Raw genomic sequence first — 18,994 nt, forward strand, 5'->3', positions numbered from 1 at the left:
GTAAGTGCTTAACAAATGCTGGCTCTGACTGGTTAGTGCCACAGTGTATCAACCCGAATGAATGACTGAGGCAAAGATCACAATCGATGCAGGTTTATTAAGCCAAGATTTTGAGGATGCGCCCAGGAAAAACCACCAACCCAGCTGTGTATGAGCTGTGGCTATTTTTTCCCAAAGGGGAGGCTGGAACATTCAGTATTTTAAAGGCATTCAGAGAGAAGGAAATAGGCGGGGGTGGGGGGATGAGGAGGTAGTGGCTACGTTCTTGTGAGGCCCAAGAAATCTACATTTTACATAAAATGAGGGAGTGAAGGAAGCATCAGTTATGTAGCTGCCCCTGGGTAGGTGGAAGAATGCCTGATTCTGTCTCGTCTCTGGGTCTGCTACCTGTAAGATAAACTCACAATTCATTATTAGTGTGGAGTTAGACAGGCTTTAGTTTTAGGCGCTAGATACACGTACAATTTGCATGTCCCTGCTTCTGGGAGGTTGGCAAGAAATTTTTTTTTTTTTTTTTTTTTGAGACAGAGTCTCACTGTGTTGCCCGGGCTAGAGTGCCGTGGTGTCATCCTAGCTCACAGCAACCTCAAACTCCTGGGCTCAAGCGATCCTCCTGCCTCAGCCTCCCAAGTAGCTGGGACTACAGGCATGCGCCACCATGCCCGGCTAATTTTTTCTATATATTTTTAGTTGTCCGATTAATTTCTTTCTATTTTTAGTAGAGACGGGGTCTCGCTCTTGCTCAGGCTGGTTTCGAACTCCTGAGCTCAAACAATCCGCCCGCCTCGGCCTCCCAGAGAGCTAGGATTACAGGCGTGAGCCACCGCGCCCGGCCAAGAAATTTTCTTAATGAATGGTCTGTGGGGCCAGCTCTTCACAGGTGCCCGAGGCTGGGGTTTTCTTTTTACAAGTACACAGGATGGGGAGATGTGCCTGCCCACGGCATGAGCTCTCATGGTTTGCTGGGGAGAAGTGGCCACCAACAGGCAGTGAGAATGTCATAAAGGAGGTAGGATCAAAAAGAAACAGCTCTACAAGGCTCTGAGGCATCAAAGATACTCCTGCCAGGGCTTGAAGGACAGGCTCTGGGGGGAGGAGGGGACAGAGCCTGGGGCGGAGGCAGGACCTGTGGGGTTGTGGGTGTGGCTACAGCTGGTGCTCAAGGGGCAGGGAGACATGTGGCTGGCGTGGTAGCGGGGCGAGGCTCTGGACCCGCGAGGCCCGTGTTTGGCACTCAGGCTGTGGGCACCGGAGATTTTTACGGAGAGGGTAAGTGACCCACTCCAGGTCTCAGAAAGATCACTGTGAGCGTAACAGAGAAGATGTGTGAGGCAGGGTGCGAGGGGCAGAACAGGAGCTGGGAGGTCAGTCATGAGCCAGCTGTAACTTCCAGCTGAGAGATGAGGCCTTGGGGACAGTTTCTGATTTGGTTGGAGAGACAAGACAGGCAAAGAAAAAGCAAGCAAACATTCATAGAAGATTTAATATGTGCTAAAATCTATTCTAAGAAAGCATCTTAATTTATTATTAATATTTAGTGGCATTTATTATGAGTATTAATAATTATTCATTATTACTATATAAGTATTAGCAATAAATAATTTATATTAACTTATTTAATGCTCATAACAAGACTATGGGATGGCACTATTACAGATCCCATTGTACAGATGGGAAAATGGAGGCACAGAAAGACTACGTCATCTGTCTGCCGTCACACGGAGTTAGACTTGGAACCCTGGTTCCCTGGCTCCAGAGTCCACCTCCCCAACCACTCACTGCACTTCCAGTGTCTCTGAGATGAGCACGTGGGGCCCCTTACAGGTGAGAAGTGTTACAGATGTTTACCAAGGACCAGGGACGAGAAGACAGACGGATGGAGCAGTCAGGTGGGCTCTCACAGCTAAGGGACACGAGCTGGACCCTGAATGATGGGGTGGAGGCAGAGAGCCGAGGGGACAGGAATGTCACGCAGTATCAAGAATAGCAGAGCCAGGGAAGGAGACCTGTGACGCTGGCCCTGGTTGTACGTGCTCATATTCTCCATGCTCCACGGCAGACACCGAGACAAGGCTGAGCCTTAGCGCAGTGGAGTGAAAACCTGCGCCTGGTCTACAGGGGCCCTCCACAGACACCTGCGACACGAAAGGCGGCTGGACTGAGTGGCCACCACCTGTGCCCCTGGCTGGGAGCTCTCTCCTGGCGGGCTGAACATTCCCCAGCAGTTTCACATCGCTGGCTTCTTTCAGTCCCCACACGGACCCTAACACGGTGCGCACACAAAGATGAAGGAACAGCGAAGAGGTGACTTGCCCGTGGCCACCCAGCTGCTAAGCGTGGAGCTAGGCCTCAAACGTCAGTCTGTCCTATTTCAAAGCCCACACTCTTTCCTCCACACTGCGGAGAACAGGGGAAGCGGGGTTTTTAAACCTTCCCTTTTCATGCTTTGATTACACAGGAAACAAATAGCTGTCACCTTCCCCTCTATAGCCCTGTAACGCCTCTCTGTCTCCTCGGTGGGGGTTGGAGCAGCATATCTAATGCAATGAACTGAATGTTTATGTCCCCCCTAAAATTTGTGTGCTGAAGTCCTAACCCCCAAGGTGATGGTAATAGGACGCGGGACCTTGGGGAGGGGATTAGGTCAGGAGGGCAGAACCCCCATGAATGGGATCCATGCTCTTACAGAAGAGGCCCTGAGAGCTCCCTCGCCCCTTCCACCACGTGAGGACACAGTGCGACAGGGCCACATACGAACCAAAAAGTGAGCCTTTCTCAGACACCAAATCTGCTGGTCTCCGATCTCGGAGTTCCCAGCCACGTGAACTGTGAGAAATGAATGTCTGCTGTTCGTAGGTCACCCAGTTTGCGGCATTTTGTCACAGCAGCCTGAACAGATGAAGACACTGAGGAAAGACACTGATGTCCACAGCTCAGTCGCGTCCTGTGATGTGACTGACTGTGACAGTCGGCAGCGGGGGCCAGGGCCGGCCACCCAGAGGGAGGCCTGGAAGACCCGGCTCCCTCTGCCCTCTCTTTTGGGGATGTGCCTTGGTGATCCCCCTTGCGGTATCCTCTCTCTCACGGTATGGGGAATGAAAGGAAACCTGTTGGGTCCAAACTGCATCCCCCTGGCCTCCCATAACCAGCAATGGCACAGTAGCCAGAGCCAGAACCGTGGACCTCAGGCCAGCCAAGGTCTGAATATCAGCGGTGTCCTTGGGCAACTCGTTTTCCTTCTTGGAACCTCCGTTTGCTCACGTGCAAGGTAGGGATCTGAAAGTAGTGAAGAGGGTTAAATACACAGCGGGTGCACCACATGCACGCCAGGGTGGCTCTGCACATGTGGGTCCCTTTCCTCCACGAGGATGGGGCAACTAGACTGCACAACTAGTGTTCTGCCCTCCTTTCTCCCTCCTGCCACCACGGTGTCTGCTGTAGCCATCAGCAAGGAAGCAGGCACACATTTGGGAGGGGGCAGAGAGGGCCAGCAGAACTCCTTGGAACGAGACTACTGGATGACGCTTGCGTTTCAGGGAAAGACGAGTGTGCGATGCGCAGTTTTCTTCCTGTGCCTTTTAAAGGGTACGAGAGGGAAGATTCTCCCCTAAGAACACATCCAATCTGGGCATAAGACGATCCTGGGCCATGCATTAAAATAATTGCATGTGGGCTGCTGTCACTCACGCCCAGTGGGGATCGTGTCTTCTCTGCGAATGATTTTGGCGCGTGCCAAGTGCTGAGCCAGCAGGAAGGCTGACGGATGTGCATCTGACTCAGGAAACCTGGGCTTCCTCCACAGCGAGGAACCGAAACTAAGTGAATACAAGGGCTGCTTGATGGGTCCCCATATAAGCAAAGCTTAATGTGTTGTGCACAATCTGCCAGGTACTTTGGAGGCTTTGTCTCATGGAATTCTCCAGATCCGCCATTTGAATGTCACCATCTACTTTATGGAGATGGTATGTGACTTGCCCACAGCTCACAGCCGGTACGTTGCAGAGCTGAGACTGGAAGCCAGCTCTAAACCCCAAACCTGAAGTTCTTAACTACTAGCACGTCTGGTTTCAATGGACTGAACGTTTTACAGTGAGGAGAGTGAGGTTCACAGAGAGGACAGGTGACCTACCCAAGATCACGTAGTGAGTTTCGGCCAGGTCAGGGCTGGGACCGGGACCCAGGTCTCCTGGTGCTCCCCACTCACCCCAAGCCATCTCTTACGCCATCGAGCCTCACATCTGTCTCGTGATCTGGGCTTGTGCATTGACCACAGGCAAATGCTGGCGGTAAGTAAAAAGGGAGGTCAGGAAAGAGGATGGTGGGGTCATTGGCAAGCAAAGGCGGTTTTGGAAAACGCTTCGCAATCCAGCTGCCTTCTGGTTGCAAGCCCACTCAAAGTCTCTCAGGGTATATTCAGGGTTATCTTTTGCAACTGAGTTTTTAATCATCAGGACATGGAATACTCCGTTACCTTGTACTAGGAACTAGAGGAATAAATAATAGCTATCATTTATTTAATATCCACTGTATGCTAGACATCTGGCCAAGGTTTTCCTATGTGTGTATGTATACATATACATATGTGCACATATGTGTGTATGTCTACATATACATGAGTATTAAATAAGTGATAGCTATTTTTATTTCTCTAGATTTCTGTAGACTGAATGTGGTCATGTGTGTGTGTACATGTGTATATGTCGTATGCAATCAAAACAACCTAGTAAGGTTGTTTCTATTATTATCCCCATTTTATAGATGATGAGTCTGAGGCTGGGACTGGCCCAGGGTCACTGAGCTAGTAAGTGGTCAAGCTTAATACAAAATCAGGTCTATCTTGCTCTAAAATCTTTTTCTTCATTCAACGAATATTAAAATGGGCACTGATCTGGGGGATCACAACTCTCTTTCTGGGACGCACAGCTTAGAGGGAGAGGCAGGCATTACATAACCGCCCATGCTGAATTGCAAGTATGGGGCATGCATTTAGAGACAGGGTGTTAATGATTTTTCCTGGATGAGGCCACTTTAAGTGCAAAGAAACCAAGGCCCAGAGTGGGAAAGTGACTTGCCCAGAGCCACGCAGCAGATGTAGAAGTAGAAGCAGCATCCGCCTCCTGGGCCACTGCTGCTTCCACTAAACCACATTCCTAACTCTGAAAATCTCACTCAGGACTCATACTGTTGGTATTTTTGATCAGCGCTTGTGTGACTACTGAGAAATGTCATTTCCTGGTCCCTTGAGGGACAGAATAATCCATCGTTGCTGGCTTGGGGTCCACAAGTTGGTGCTTTAATTTACTGACAAGCTTTCACATCTGAGACAGAGTGACACTGGAGAATGTGCCCAAAATAGGTGTTTGTGAGGAGCTGGTAAGTGCATGTGGATCTTTAAAGATGGTGATGGAAACCTATCATGGCTTATTCCACTTTCTAAGCCACATTATCACAATAATAATAATAATAATAATAATAATAATAATTAATATTATCAGCTAACATATATCAGACGCTTACTGTGTGCCAAGCACTGCTGTGAACACTTTGCTTATAATAGCTCATTTACTCTTTACACAGCTGAGACAAGCGTTAGTCTTATTGTGCCATCTCTCAGGTGAGGAAAGTTTAGCAAACTGCCCCAAGTTACACTGTTAGAAACCGGGAGTTAGGATTTAATCCGAGAAGATAGAGAATTTAGGAATCTGTGCTCCTTATTTCTCCCATATCTGTAATGATTAAATGACTCTGTTTATAGAAACGAACATGAGATTTACAAATGACAGCAGGTTCGGAAATGAAACCTACTTTTCCCTCCTAACGCCCATGCCTAGCATACTTAGGCTGCTGGGTGATTTAGCACTTCCTGGATACAAGGGCTGAGCCTCCAGCCAGCCGAAAGCAGAGAGGGAGGCATCAGGTTGTGTGCCAGGTGGGCTGCGGAAGCTGCCAAGCATCAGGGTCCCCACGGTGTGATCCGATGGATCTGAAATGCCCGTAAAGGCTGAGTATATGTGCAGACTTGGAGTCGGTCTGTAGTGAGCCAGGGAAAATTGACAGAAATTGATTACTGTCCAGGAAGCTTAAACATCATCTGGGAAGGCAGCAGAAGTCGATGTAATTAAAGGAGAAACAAGAAACTCTATGCCCCATCAAGGGCACAGGAAAAAAAGCAGTTCAAAGGCAGACCTCGGTACAAGGACAGGCAATGGAAGGACTTCAGCCAAAACTTGTAAAGTACTCAGACCCCACAGGGGTCTGTAATGGTGCAAAAGAGCTAAGAAATCAGAGCCCGTGTGCAAATACCAGGAGAACAAGAACATGGGTCTTATCTCTTCCAAGTTCCTGGGATAAGTGGTACTGCGTCTCAAGATTCCCACTGACTTACTGTGATCCACAGAATAACATCTATACTCCTTAGCCCGACAGTTAAGGCTTTGCAAACTGGCTCCCACGTATGATTCCAGCTCCATCTCTAGGCTAAGAGGCACTCCCGGTATTTCTTGAGCCTGTCTTTCATGACTCTGCCTTCGGATATGCTTTTCCCTCCCTAGAACGTCCTACTTCTTCTCTACCAAGCCTTACCTCCTTCTCATACCAATGCCTGCTCATCCTTCATGGCTGAGCTCAACGCACCTCTTCTGCAAAGCTTTCCCTGAACACTCGTGGGAGAAGGCTGCCTCCCGGCATGTCTGCCTCTCCACCCCATTCTTCATTCCTAACACACCAATTTTGTTTGTAGTGGCAGGTGTCTCCAGCCTCTGTGACTGGATCATGATCCACTGAAGATCTAAGCCAACCATGATGATGCTGGTCTCTGATTTCCCAGACTCCTTTGCAGCTAGGGGTGGCCAGGTGACTCAGGATTGTCCAAAAAGTTACACAGGGAAGCATTTGATTTCATAATAAAAAGATTCAGATATGGCTGGTGTTATCCTCCTCTCACTGCACCCACCTTTCTGTCATGAATAGAGATGTGATGACTGGAACTATGACAGCCATCCTGTGACCACGAGAGACAGGTCAACACACTGCTCTCCTGTGAACCAGTGTCCATGCAGTTGCCTACTCCAGAATTCTCAGGTGAGAAATTCAAACCCTCTATTTCATTTTAAGCCACTGCACATTGGGTTTTAAGCATTCCTGATATAACATCCGAGGCAGTGGCTGGGTCCTTCCTCAGTGTTCCATAGACTCTTTAGAGAACTCATTGCATGCTTCTGGTAATTATTTATTTATATGCCTGCACCTGGCAGCACTGGGATGTGAATTTCTAGACTGGTAGGGAACACGACTTATTATTCTTCCTGAGTGCCACTGTGCCTGGCAGGTAGTTAGTATTCAATGGCTGCCCTTTGGTTCAAGAATGGAAATCATAATGATGACACTCTCAATAATCCTCACATTCTGTCTGTCTACAGTAAATCAATTATAAAAGCTCTATTAATGTGGGCTTTAGAATGGAGAAACATACTCTACTTTTCTTTGTCTAAGGACCAAACAGCTTGTCATTTTTTTTCTTGAAGGAGTTTAAGCTCCCTCTGTTTCCCCCTTGTCTGGTGTTTCGAAGAGAAGGACAACATTTGCATGAGTCCTTTCCTTGTCATCTCTGGGATTATGATGTGTGGTAGAAAAGGACGAGCAGGCAGACGTCCATGTGAGACCAGCTCCAGCTCTGATCGGCTGTGCGGCCTGCGCTCAGCTGCCTAACATCGCAGAGACAGCCCCCCCAGAAGGGGCATGCCCACAACTACCTGGCAGAGGTGTGGTCAAGATCAGGACTGAGGGAACGATGGACATGAAGGCATATTGCCTGTGTTCATGCAGTGGCAAAAGAAGTCTGGTTCAGAAACAGTCACCTTACCAACCAGGATGAAAGGACGGCTGGATGAAAACAGAACCTCTATGGGGGAGGAGGAATAGGAAACAAGACTTTCAACAAGGAACTGCAGATTGTCACAGAACCTGGGGGATGAAGATAGGCAGAATACAGACAATATAGAGAAGGAGCCAGGCCAGCGGACCTCAAGGCCAGACTTGAAGAGGGGCTGTGCAGGGCTGAGTTTAACATGCTGGGCAGAGATCGGCCAGTGCTGCCAGGCAGAGGAGCAAGGCCTGGGTTCAGACTTCATTGCCTTTTCCCAACTCTGTCACCCAAACAACTTAATATATTTGAACCTCTGTTTTCCAATCTATTAAAAGGAAATGGTAATACCTGCTGCAGAGGACGAATGAGACAAACAACAGGGATAGGCACTGTGACAGTCATATGTCAACACGAGGTGGCCGGATCACGGGGTGGCCGGATATTTGGATACACATTATTTCTGGATGTGTCTGCGAGGGTGTTTCCAGATGAGATTCGCATTTGAATCAGCGGCATCAGTAAGGCAGATTGATTTCCCCAACATGGGTGGGCACCCCGCAATCCACTGAGAGCCAGAATAAAACAAAAAGCAGAGGAAGGAGGAGTTTGGGACTGAGACTTACACTATCAGCTCCCTTGGTTCTCGGATTGAATGATATCACCGGCTTTCCTGGGTCTCCAGCTTGCAGACTGCAGGTCGTGGGCCTTCTCTGCCTCCATATCGTGAGTCCATTCTTCATAATAAATCTCTCAAGATAGTCATAAATGTATCTCCTATTGGTCTACCATGGGGCCTGGAGCAGGTATGTGCTCAGTGCACGTGAGTCAAGTCTCTGGACCATGCACACTCCATTCCCAGGTGATGCTGTTTCTCAGGAAGGCTCTGCACTAGCTAAAGTGATACTGTCCTATCAGCCTGGATTGCTGGATCCTTGAATGCAAGACCTGTGTTTTGTCCACCTTTGTACGCCAATGAGGCTTGCTCAACGTGTGTGCACAGCCAGTGCAATGTACTCCAGCCTTTTCCTTCTCCCCATCAGTTGCTGAAGCTGCTATCCCACCCCTCTTCCTTTCCCTTTCCCGTTCCTGACGATTACCAGGCACTGCTACTAAAGAAAAATAGTGTCCTTGACACCGAGACATCTCTTGCAGCCACCGAGGCTCTGCCGTGGTGCAGTGTGGGGTCCTGGCACCCACGGCTCTGTGCCTCTTGTCACACAGATTCCTGTCGCCTTTTGGTTTTTACAAGTACCGGCCAAAAAAAAAAAAAGAAGAAATTCTTCCCAGACAAAAACGCATCATTATCCAGGAAATGGGAAGAAAACAGAACAAACTTGCTGGTTATTTAGTCCTCTCCCTCATCTGGAAAATGTAGACACTTAGGCCAGCACATGAATCCGAGGCCTTGTCCAATAGCCTATCATTTCTTGTTCTGTCACCTGGAACATTTCTTATTTGTCCCTGCTTGAGGAGGTAGAAGTTGGAAAGGAGACAAAATGACAACAGGAAAGTGGATACCTTTGATAATACTCAGGGCTGGGGGGGGTCACGAATCCATGAGAAGATCCTGCCATGTTCTCTAACATTCATCATGTTCAATGTTTGGGGTTCTTTTTTTTTGCTAAAAAATCAATTTGAACTGGATTCTGTTATGTGTGAAGAATTCCAGATGCCGCGCTGATCGCAGGAAATGGGAAGGGACGCAGATGGTGTAGGACTCCTCGACCACTGCTGCCTTGATGTGGCTTCCCTGCGACAGCCAATGCAAGACCCGCGGATGCTAGCGAGCCCTGTGTTCTCGCTATCTCTATGGAATTCATTACCAAGACTACACTCACATTTCACAGAATCCCCACAGTCCTCCTGGGGAGTGTGTGTGCTGATCTGGGGACAGGGAAGGCAGAGGAGAACAGATTCCACCTCTGGAGATAGGCATGGGATCTCTAGCCGAGGGATTTTACCAAGGTTGGTGGAGGAGCAGCCAGGTGTGGAGTCCAGTGGGATGCTGCCAGTTTGGCTGAATGTCAGTAATGCCCCCGGGAGTGGACGGTATAGGTTTCACTGCTTGGAAACCCTGGGAGAGACAGCCGCGTTTACTGGTTCCCAGCAGGCACCTTCCATGGTGGCCCACTATTGCTTTTCTGTCTCCCTGCATCACACGCAGTCCTTTGCAGAACTGAACCCGGCCTTCTGCCTTCAATTCTAACGGAGCCATCGGTCATGCCCGACCTGCCAGAAGCATGGGTGTGTGACTCAGGCTGACCAGTGAGTCATTCCTGACCATTCCTAAGAACACGGACACGGGTGCTAGCATGGACATGTGTTTTATGAAGGGTCAACAGATTCCCTGTGTAGAGTCATTGAGAGAAAGAGGGTCTCTCCCTCCAGTCTGAGATCCTGAGTGCTTGTCAGTCACTCTTAGGCCACCCTGCTAGGATTTGTTCACAGCACCTTTTACTGCCTAAAACGACCAATTTGATATTTGCTTTCTTGTGTGTTATCTGTGTTCTGCACTAGAAATGGGTTCAAGGACAAGAAAGGCTGACACTGTCGCGTTTGCTATCGTATAATCGGTGTCTGTCTCACAGCAAGTGTGCAATTGATATCTGTTGAATGGCCAAGCTCTACATACTAGCTGGGGCCCTCAAGAAGCCACCCCGCCATAACAGAGAAAAGGAAGGGGATGGAGAGGAGGAGAAGAGGAAGAGAGGGAGAGAGGGGCAGAGAGAAAGAGGAGAGAGAAAGGGGTACACTAAGTCATTTGAGCACCCGTAACTATCTGTCCCTGCAGAGGGCATGACATGACGCCCTCACGTGTTGAGGTGTACTGGGTTAAATGTGCCTGGCAAAGTGTTCTACCAACCATGTTGTTATTTATTTTCAGTGTATTTAATTATATTATTTAATAATAACAATAATATTTAATGAAATAACCTTGCAAATGACTAAATGGCTTTTAAAAAGCCCTGCATTAGATTTAAGCCAAAGTACAAAATAAATATATGTGAGTCCATGTAGATGCAAATAAATGATTTAAAAATAAATAAACACACACGGAGAAAAAGGGACAAATCTTCCTTACAGAGGAATTCTAATGATACATGCAGATATAATACTATCCTCCCTTCTCCAGGAGGTGGATCTTAATCTACCCACTCCCAGTGTGGGGTGGAGGTAGCGACTCACTTCCAAAAAATGAAGTATAAAAGGGGAAATTAGTAACTGTATAGTAGAGAAACCTGGAGAACATTGCCTTTGCCACGTGAGGATGGTTAACATCCCCAGTGAGGTTGTGTGAGGATACTGAGGACCTCCTGGTAGGAGGTGATGAGGAGGCCACTTCACCTCCGTGATATTCTTTCCAAAAACCTATGACCTCAGTTTAATCATGAGAAAATACACTGGACAAACCACATTTAAGGAACATTTTATAAATTACCTGACCAGTTCCCCCTCAAAACTATTGAGGCCAGTCCCGGATAAACCGGGAAAGACTGAGAAATTATGACAGAGCGGAGGAGACTAAAGAAACAAGGCATTAATGGGAAAATGGGTGAAATGCAATGAGAGCCTGAAGTTCAGTTAGACAGCAATATACCAATGTTGGTTTGTTAGTTTTGACAAACATATTACCGTTATATGATGTCAACATTAGGAAAAACTGAAACTGGATGACAGATATATGGGAACTCTTTATACTACTTTTGCAACTGTCAAGTCTAACATTCTTCCGAATAAAAGCTTATATTCAAAAGAAAGAGTTGTACGAAGGAACGACAGATTGGGAATACCAATAAGACAAGCTCATACGAATAGTAAGAAAACAGCTGAGCTGACACTTCTGTTCCCAGTACAAGTTCCTCCTTAGCTCCACTACAAAGTACAGAAATGACTAACTAATTGGATCTGACAAGGAATTGGCAAAAACAAATCTAAATTCTCAAGACTATTTGAAATATGAATTTACAACCACTATCTTTAAGGAAAAATTTCAAACTGAGTGTGTATTATGCCTCGAGATATTACTTAATGCTACTATAAAGATGCAAGATTAGCAAGACATTTAAAGACAAAGCATCCGGAATATGTGCAGTCTCCATCATTTTTTGATGATGTTTAAAGTCTCTTTCATAAAAACAAAAGATAATAAAGTCTAGTGAGGGAAACATTTGTTTTTCCTTCCTTGGCCAAAATGGTTGAAAAAAATACACAAAATACAATATGATAAAAAAATGAAGTAAATGCCTATGTCAGCGAATATTGCAGGAAGAGTCATAGAAAATAATGCTGAGGAGCTGAAGAAACCAGTATTAGACCAAATTACATGGGGGATTTGCTATGGACTTGAACTGACGTACGGAGGACTCTGACGTGTGTCAGCTCGTGCTACAAGTCAGACTCTGATTCAATAATGAAAGATGCATAGAGCAACTTTTCTGTGAGCACTAAAGGAAAGATGTCCAGGTGAAGTTATATTTTGAACAGCAAATTCCTACTCTAATGTTGATAACATTTTATGAATAGAGCACATGTGGAAATCCCTAAAGGTACAGTTAACTGGAAGAACAGAAGGATTCCGGGGCAAGGTTATAGGACAAGCACCCTACACTGAATTTCTTTACTGCATCATTGACAGGCAAGTTTGTAACTAAGTACTTGAAGCCAGACTGCTCAAGTACTGTGGGCTTCTAAGGAACCTGTCCCATAAGGTATTCTACAATCAAAGGGGTCTGTCTGTGTGTTGACATAGAATACGTATAGGAAATGTTGGGAATGAACAATCCATCAGCTTCCTCACTACGGGACTTCCTAATACAATATTGATACGTAGTACATGGAACTCCTCATCCTCCTCCCCAGTTCCCCCGTTTTAAATAAAACCAGTTAACAGCTCTTAGAACTGTTTGAATATATACCCTAGAAAAGGCTGTTGTAGGGTACATTTTCCAGAGGCATCACTGTGCTTCTAAAAATCTTGTTGATGTTTCTAGGAATAATCGCATCTGAAGTTCGTCAGCTATGTGTAACAAAGCCAAGGATGGATAACTTAAATCAATAAAACTCAGAGGAGTTAGGTTCTGAAAATTACCAAATAAAACAAGGATGGATGAGTGAAGACAACAGACTCAAGCTTAAATCACACAGGTCTCGTCTGCTTACATGCCATTCTCCCGTGTGACATTAGGGCGCGTGGTATAAGGGTCAGGTACTTAGCCCAGCTCCGCCAACAGCCGTGCTTAGCCTTGGGCCAGCCACTGCCCCGCTTTGGGACCGTATTTCTCCATCTATGACACGAGATTGTTGGAACAGACAAGTAAGAAGAGCCTTTGTTCATACGTGTCTGCCCACCAGTCTAAAGGACATTATTTCAAGAGAGAGCAGGAGTGATACTGATTTTTTTTAAATAATAAGAGTAATAGATTTACTGTGATACTTCCCTGCCCCGTACTAACTGCTTCAGGTATCGCCCCTTTTCATCTTTACATCTCTTCTGCAAAGTCACGATTACTTTTGTTCTTTCTCAGACGAGGAAACTTGGTCAGGACAGGCCACAGAACTCACGCTGACAGCCCCGTCCTGGGTGGGAGCTCTGCAATGTCCGCCGGGTGTACGAGCGACGCCACGGCACAAGCCACTCAGCAATGGTGCCAAAAGACAGGCTACCTGAAGAGGGGCCAGCTGCCTCGTATTTAACCCTGAGGGCTCCTTGAATTTACTGGCCGCAGCAGCGTGCACGGAGATCATAAAACACTCAGAGCCCTTGGACTCGGGTCACGCGACGGAATTAAACAGGCGCTGGCCTGGAGTAGAGAGAGATGTGGCTAGAAGGTGGAATTCTAGATTTCAGATCTTCTTCCCCCAAACCAACAGTTTTTCCTTCCTCTATCCATCCTAATCCTCCAGAATCAGCCTTACCATTCATCATTCTTATTACCTTCCCTCGGTTTCCCCCACCTCATTTTTCACTGCAGTCTGCTCAGCTGCGGTGCACTCGACATGCTGAGGCACGGTGACCCCACACCTTCCCCAGAAGACGCGGAAACCGACACGTCTCTAAGCATGCTAAGATGTTTGAAAGCTTGAGTTATGGGCTGCTCTTTTTATGCAAATGCTACAAATTGCCTCTGAGAAAATATATCATGTTGGCATGTTTTCTCTTGGTTTTTCTCTTCTGCTTTAGGATTTTTCTTTTAGGTGTACTCAATTCCCAATTTATGAATGGACTGGAGTCTAGAATTCAGCCTCTGAGGCTGTTGCTTAAAATTCAAACGTTCTTTCAAGGACACAATGCTAGATGAAGGGCCTCTGTTCTGGAGTTAGCGCCTGAAAATCCATTTAATCCAAAGAGAGCTCACACAGAAGAGTCCTATAGCATCATTACATCATACGTTGTGTTTTCCTTGGAAAACAGATTCACGTAGAAACTCAGCCCTGTGGCAGAGGAAAGAGCTAGAACTGGGAGTCACACGGATGTGAGCTGGAATTTCAGCTCTGTCATATGTAGCTGTGTGACTCTGGGAAAGAAAAGTGACTTAATTTGTATGATCCTTAATTTTTGTGATTTATAAAACACTTTGTGAGACTTGTAAAGATTAAGTGAGGGCCAGGCGTAGTGGCTCACATCTGTAATCCTTACACTCTGGGAGGCCGAGGTGGGAGGATCGCTTGAGCTCAGGAGTTTGAGACCAGCCTGAGCAAGAGTGAGACCCCATCTCTACTAAAAATAGAAAAATTAGTCGTGGTGTGTGCCTGTAGTCCCAGCTACTTGGGAGGCTGAGGCAGGAGGATGGCTTGAGCCCAGGAGTTGGAGGCTGCAGTGAGCTATGGCGACACCATGGCACTCTACCCAGGCAACAGAGCGAGAGATTCTGTCTCAAAAACACAAAACGAATAAACAAATCCAAAAAGATTAACCATACCTGGAAACCACTCCCACTTAATCTTCCCGGAAAACTCCTTTTCATCTTTTGAGGCCAGCTTCCTCTGAGATGTACTTCCTGCTGAACCGGAAGGAGCTCAATGCATGCCCCACTGCTGCCACCCAGCATCCGTTTCGCTACTCCTAACTTGCGCTCTCCCAGTGGTAGGAGCATGGGGGTGGGGGGAGCAGTGGTGCAGACAGGACTGCAGGTGTTTTGGGGCTGAGGCGTGTACAAGGGCAGAGGACGAGGAAGGAGTGGACTCAGGTACCTGGGAGTCTGGACATCAATATTCCGCTCAGGTTTCCTACCCAAAGCCCCGAGATACAGATTCTGCACCACGCAACCTGCCCGGATAGGTGCCCCTCCTCTCGTTCTCCCAGGCCCCTCGCTTCCTGCCATCACAGCACTTAGCAGACTGCACTGAATTTGCCATTAGTCACCAGTCAGCTCTCACTGGAAGTGACTTTCCTGAGGGCAGGAACCCTGGCGTACTCAGCTCTGGTTCCAGTAACTCCCCAAGACCCAGGGACGGACCCTCTGCTGGCCCCTTCCTGGCCATTCCCTGATTCTGGCCAGGGCTTCGCTCTCCTCGAATGGTCCACCGAAGACTCAAGGACCGGACCAAAGTGTCACAGAATCTCTCCCGTCCTCCACAGAGTTTGTGCTGCTGATACACGGATAAAAAGACGCTCCTCTGGGTCCCTCCCTTTCTTTTTTAACTTAAGACTCAGCCGGGGAAGGCTGAGTCATCAAGCTTCAGGACTGAAGAGATAAAAATGAAGGTCTTTGAAGCACAAAAGACTGAGATGAAGTCAAGTGCATTTCTGTGAGTACTCCAAGGGCCTGGCTGAGCACAGGGCCAAGAATAACGGCCTCCATTTTACCAATAACGCAACCGAGCCTGGGCGAGGCTAAGTGATTTACTCAAGTCCCTCAGCGGGGGAGACGCCGAACTGTCATCAGAATTTAGGGGATTGCTTGGCTCCACAAGCCCATACACTCCTTCTGCCTCTTCCCTGAAAACATTTCTCCCCTTAGAAGTTCTCTCAACAACCCGACACCCACGGCAGGCAAGATGCTTCTCGCAGGCTGGATGTAGGAGGGTGTTTGCGCCTACATCTGAGCTCTGCGCTTACCAGGAGTGAGCTGTGTTTGTTACCAAAGGCGTTTTTGTATCTTGTGTTTCTAATGCCGTGGAAAATCTAATTAAACATTATTTGAGTTTATTATATTATTTGAATGAGTATCATTTAATGGTAAGAGTTGCTGTTTCCATGAAAGACAAGGTACATGCTTTGCAACAACTTGATGAAAAGAAGTCCCTGAAAAAAATCTGCCTTCACATTAGGTGTAGGTGAGACAAAAGATTAGGGGAACGTGGGAATAACCCAGGACTGGCCTCCGATGGTTTTGGAAGAGTCCTTAAGTTCTTGTTCCACTTTAAAGGAAAGGACACTTAAACCATAGAAGATGCATGATGAGGTGATTTATGCAAGATAATACAGCACTCAATCAGGAGACCGGAAAACCTTGTCTGTAGATGAAAAGACAAGTAAATCAAAGTTAAAATATTTTTGTGATTCTTGCTTTAGCTGACATTTTCAATCAGCTGACTCAGCACAGGCCCTCCGCGTATCCCACAGACAGGCTGCTCAGGCTGCCTTCCCGTGGGAGTGGCAGAGTGTGGGCTGAGGGACACCAGAAGGGGCAGGTACACCCGTCTGCAGGAGCACCTGGACACGTTCCAAGACCCCCAGGGGATGCCTGAAACCGCGGATAACACTGAACACTTTACATACCATGTTTTTTCCTATTCATACGTACCTATGATAAAGTTGAATTTATAAATTAGGTATAGAAGAGCTTAACAACAGTAACTAATAGTAAAATTGAACGATTATAATAACATGCCAGCATCATGACTCTTGTACTTTGGGCTGTTAGGAAGTAAGATAAAGGTGACTTGATACCACCTCGATAGCACCACAGTCTATATGGTAACAGAGATGGCTACTGAGTAACTAACGGGAGGGTGGCATCTACAGCCTAGAGACGCCGGACAAAGAGATGATTCGCCTGGGTGGGATGGACCAGGGCGGACTGAGATTTGATCATGCCACTCAGAGCGGCACACAACTTAAAATGTATGAATTGATTATTTCTGGAATCTTCTATCAGATATTTTCAGACAATGGTTGACTATGGGTAACTGAAACCTCGTAAAGTGAAACCACAGATAAGGGAGGACCACTGTATTTTCCAGGGAGGAATATAACGCGTAGCAAATAGGTGTAATACATGTGGAATGGGATGGACGAAGTAACACAGAAGATGGGAGCAAGACGAGAAGGGAAAAAATGGCAAAGATACACCTTGACCTGGAATCCGAGGCCCAGGTTGTCCTGGAGGGCAACACTGTTACCGACACACTGTGCTGCCCCATGACAGTGTCCAGGCACCGAGATAACCCAGAGGGTGGGGCTGGGACCTGCCAATCTCCCTCTGTCCCTCCTCTCCCCACCTCCAGGGAAGCTCCTCTTTGAATATCGGCTATATTTTAGGGTTCCGTGTAAGAATTTGTTAGGTATTAGTGGGTAAAATGACTTCAGGATCCCTTTCTAGGTTTATCTAAAAAGATAAGAGTTAAACTTGGATTGGCTCTTCTATCTTCATGGTTTCGTCGTTTTATAGAAATTCCTCTACTTACTCATGGAATAGGCTGCCAAAGGGAGTCTGCAAACCATTTTGTTTGATAGGTTTAAAGTGACAATATTTAAGCAACCGCTAAGCAATGACAACGTGGTATAGCCATCTGCTACACCAAAATGCAGGCTCTTTGTGAACAATGGCTTTGTCATTTTATTTCCCACAGCGTCACTAGTAACTGTGCCTGGCACATAGTACCTGCTCAATAAATACAGTAATATGAATGTATTTGTATGTCTGTGGTAGGCAGAGGGGACACACTTTCACTTGGAGACCTAGCTTTGTTGGCATCTATAAAATATCTAAGTTGAAAGTTCACAAATGAAGATTCTCCTCTAATCTATATTTTTAAAGACTGGTTCTCTCTACGTTGCCCAGGCTGGACTCAAACTCCTGGGCTCAAGTGATCCCCCTGCCTCAGCCTCCTGAGTAGCTGGGATGAGAGGTACACACCACGGCTCCTGGCTTCCTCTAATTTATGGTGCCTTTTCCTTTCCTTTCTGTGGCTATCACTTTGGAGGCTCTCAGATACCATGTCCGATATCCTGGCTCATGAATTTCACAAGACATCTGCCAAGTTTTTTTTTTTTTCTTCCCAAGATTTAAAAAAAATGTAAAATATGCATAAAATTTATCATTTTAACCATTTTAAGTGTACAGGCCAGTGGCATTAAATATATTTACGCTGTTGTGCAAACATCACTACTATCCATCTCCAAAATTTTTTGATCTTCCCAAACTGAAACTCTGTGCCCATTAAACACCAATTCCCGATTCCTTCTCCGCCACAGCCTGTGACAACCACCATTCCACTTTCTGTCTCTATGAATTTGACTACTTAGGTATTTCATATTAGTGGAATCGTACAGTATTTGTCCTTTTGTGATGGCCCATTTCACTTTGCTAGTGTCCTCAAAGCTCACCCATGTTGTAGCCTATGTCAGAATTTCATTCCTTTTCAAGGCCTGTCAAGGTTCTTAGTTACACTGATTTTTATGGAAGTTTTATGTTTTTATTTTTTATAACAAAAGACTTGAGAGTTTTAGAAGTCTCCTGTGTCCCACCTGGTCAAGAAATATCATTTATTAATATTATGAGGACATAGACCTCTCTATATCCAAGCCCTAGATTGTAACATACGTACCCCTCCAATTTTACAATATAATGGCAAAGTGTTTTCCAACTTGGTTGTACCCATACACATTCCTATCAGCAGTACATGAGAGCTCCTACTGATCAATGGGGACCAGACAGTATCACCTTCCAATCTAGTGGATATAAAATTATTTGTGGTCTTAATTTTCACTTCCCTGGTTAACATGAGGCTGTACTTCTTTTCACGTGTTTACTGACCATTTTCTTGGCAATTACGTGAAATGACTATTTATATCTAAAGACAAGGTACGTGCTTTGCAACAACTTGATGAAAAGAAGTCCCTGAAAAAAATCTGCCTTCACGTTAGGTGTAGGTGAGACAAAAGATTAGGGGAACGTGGGAATA

At 46.4% G+C, this 18,994-nt stretch overlaps 1 protein-coding gene across 1 annotated transcript in view; it reads right to left on the reverse strand.

Moving 5' to 3' along the window:
* Window positions 1–18,994, reverse strand: part of LARGE (like-glycosyltransferase) — a 123,258-nt gene that overhangs the window by 51,690 nt on the left and 52,574 nt on the right. The gene's annotated exons all lie outside the window — the stretch shown is intronic.

Source organism: Propithecus coquereli, unplaced genomic scaffold (genome assembly GCF_000956105.1).
Source record: "Propithecus coquereli isolate 6110/MARCELLA unplaced genomic scaffold, Pcoq_1.0 Scaffold218, whole genome shotgun sequence".
In the NCBI taxonomy this organism is placed as follows: domain Eukaryota; kingdom Metazoa; phylum Chordata; class Mammalia; order Primates; family Indriidae; genus Propithecus; species Propithecus coquereli.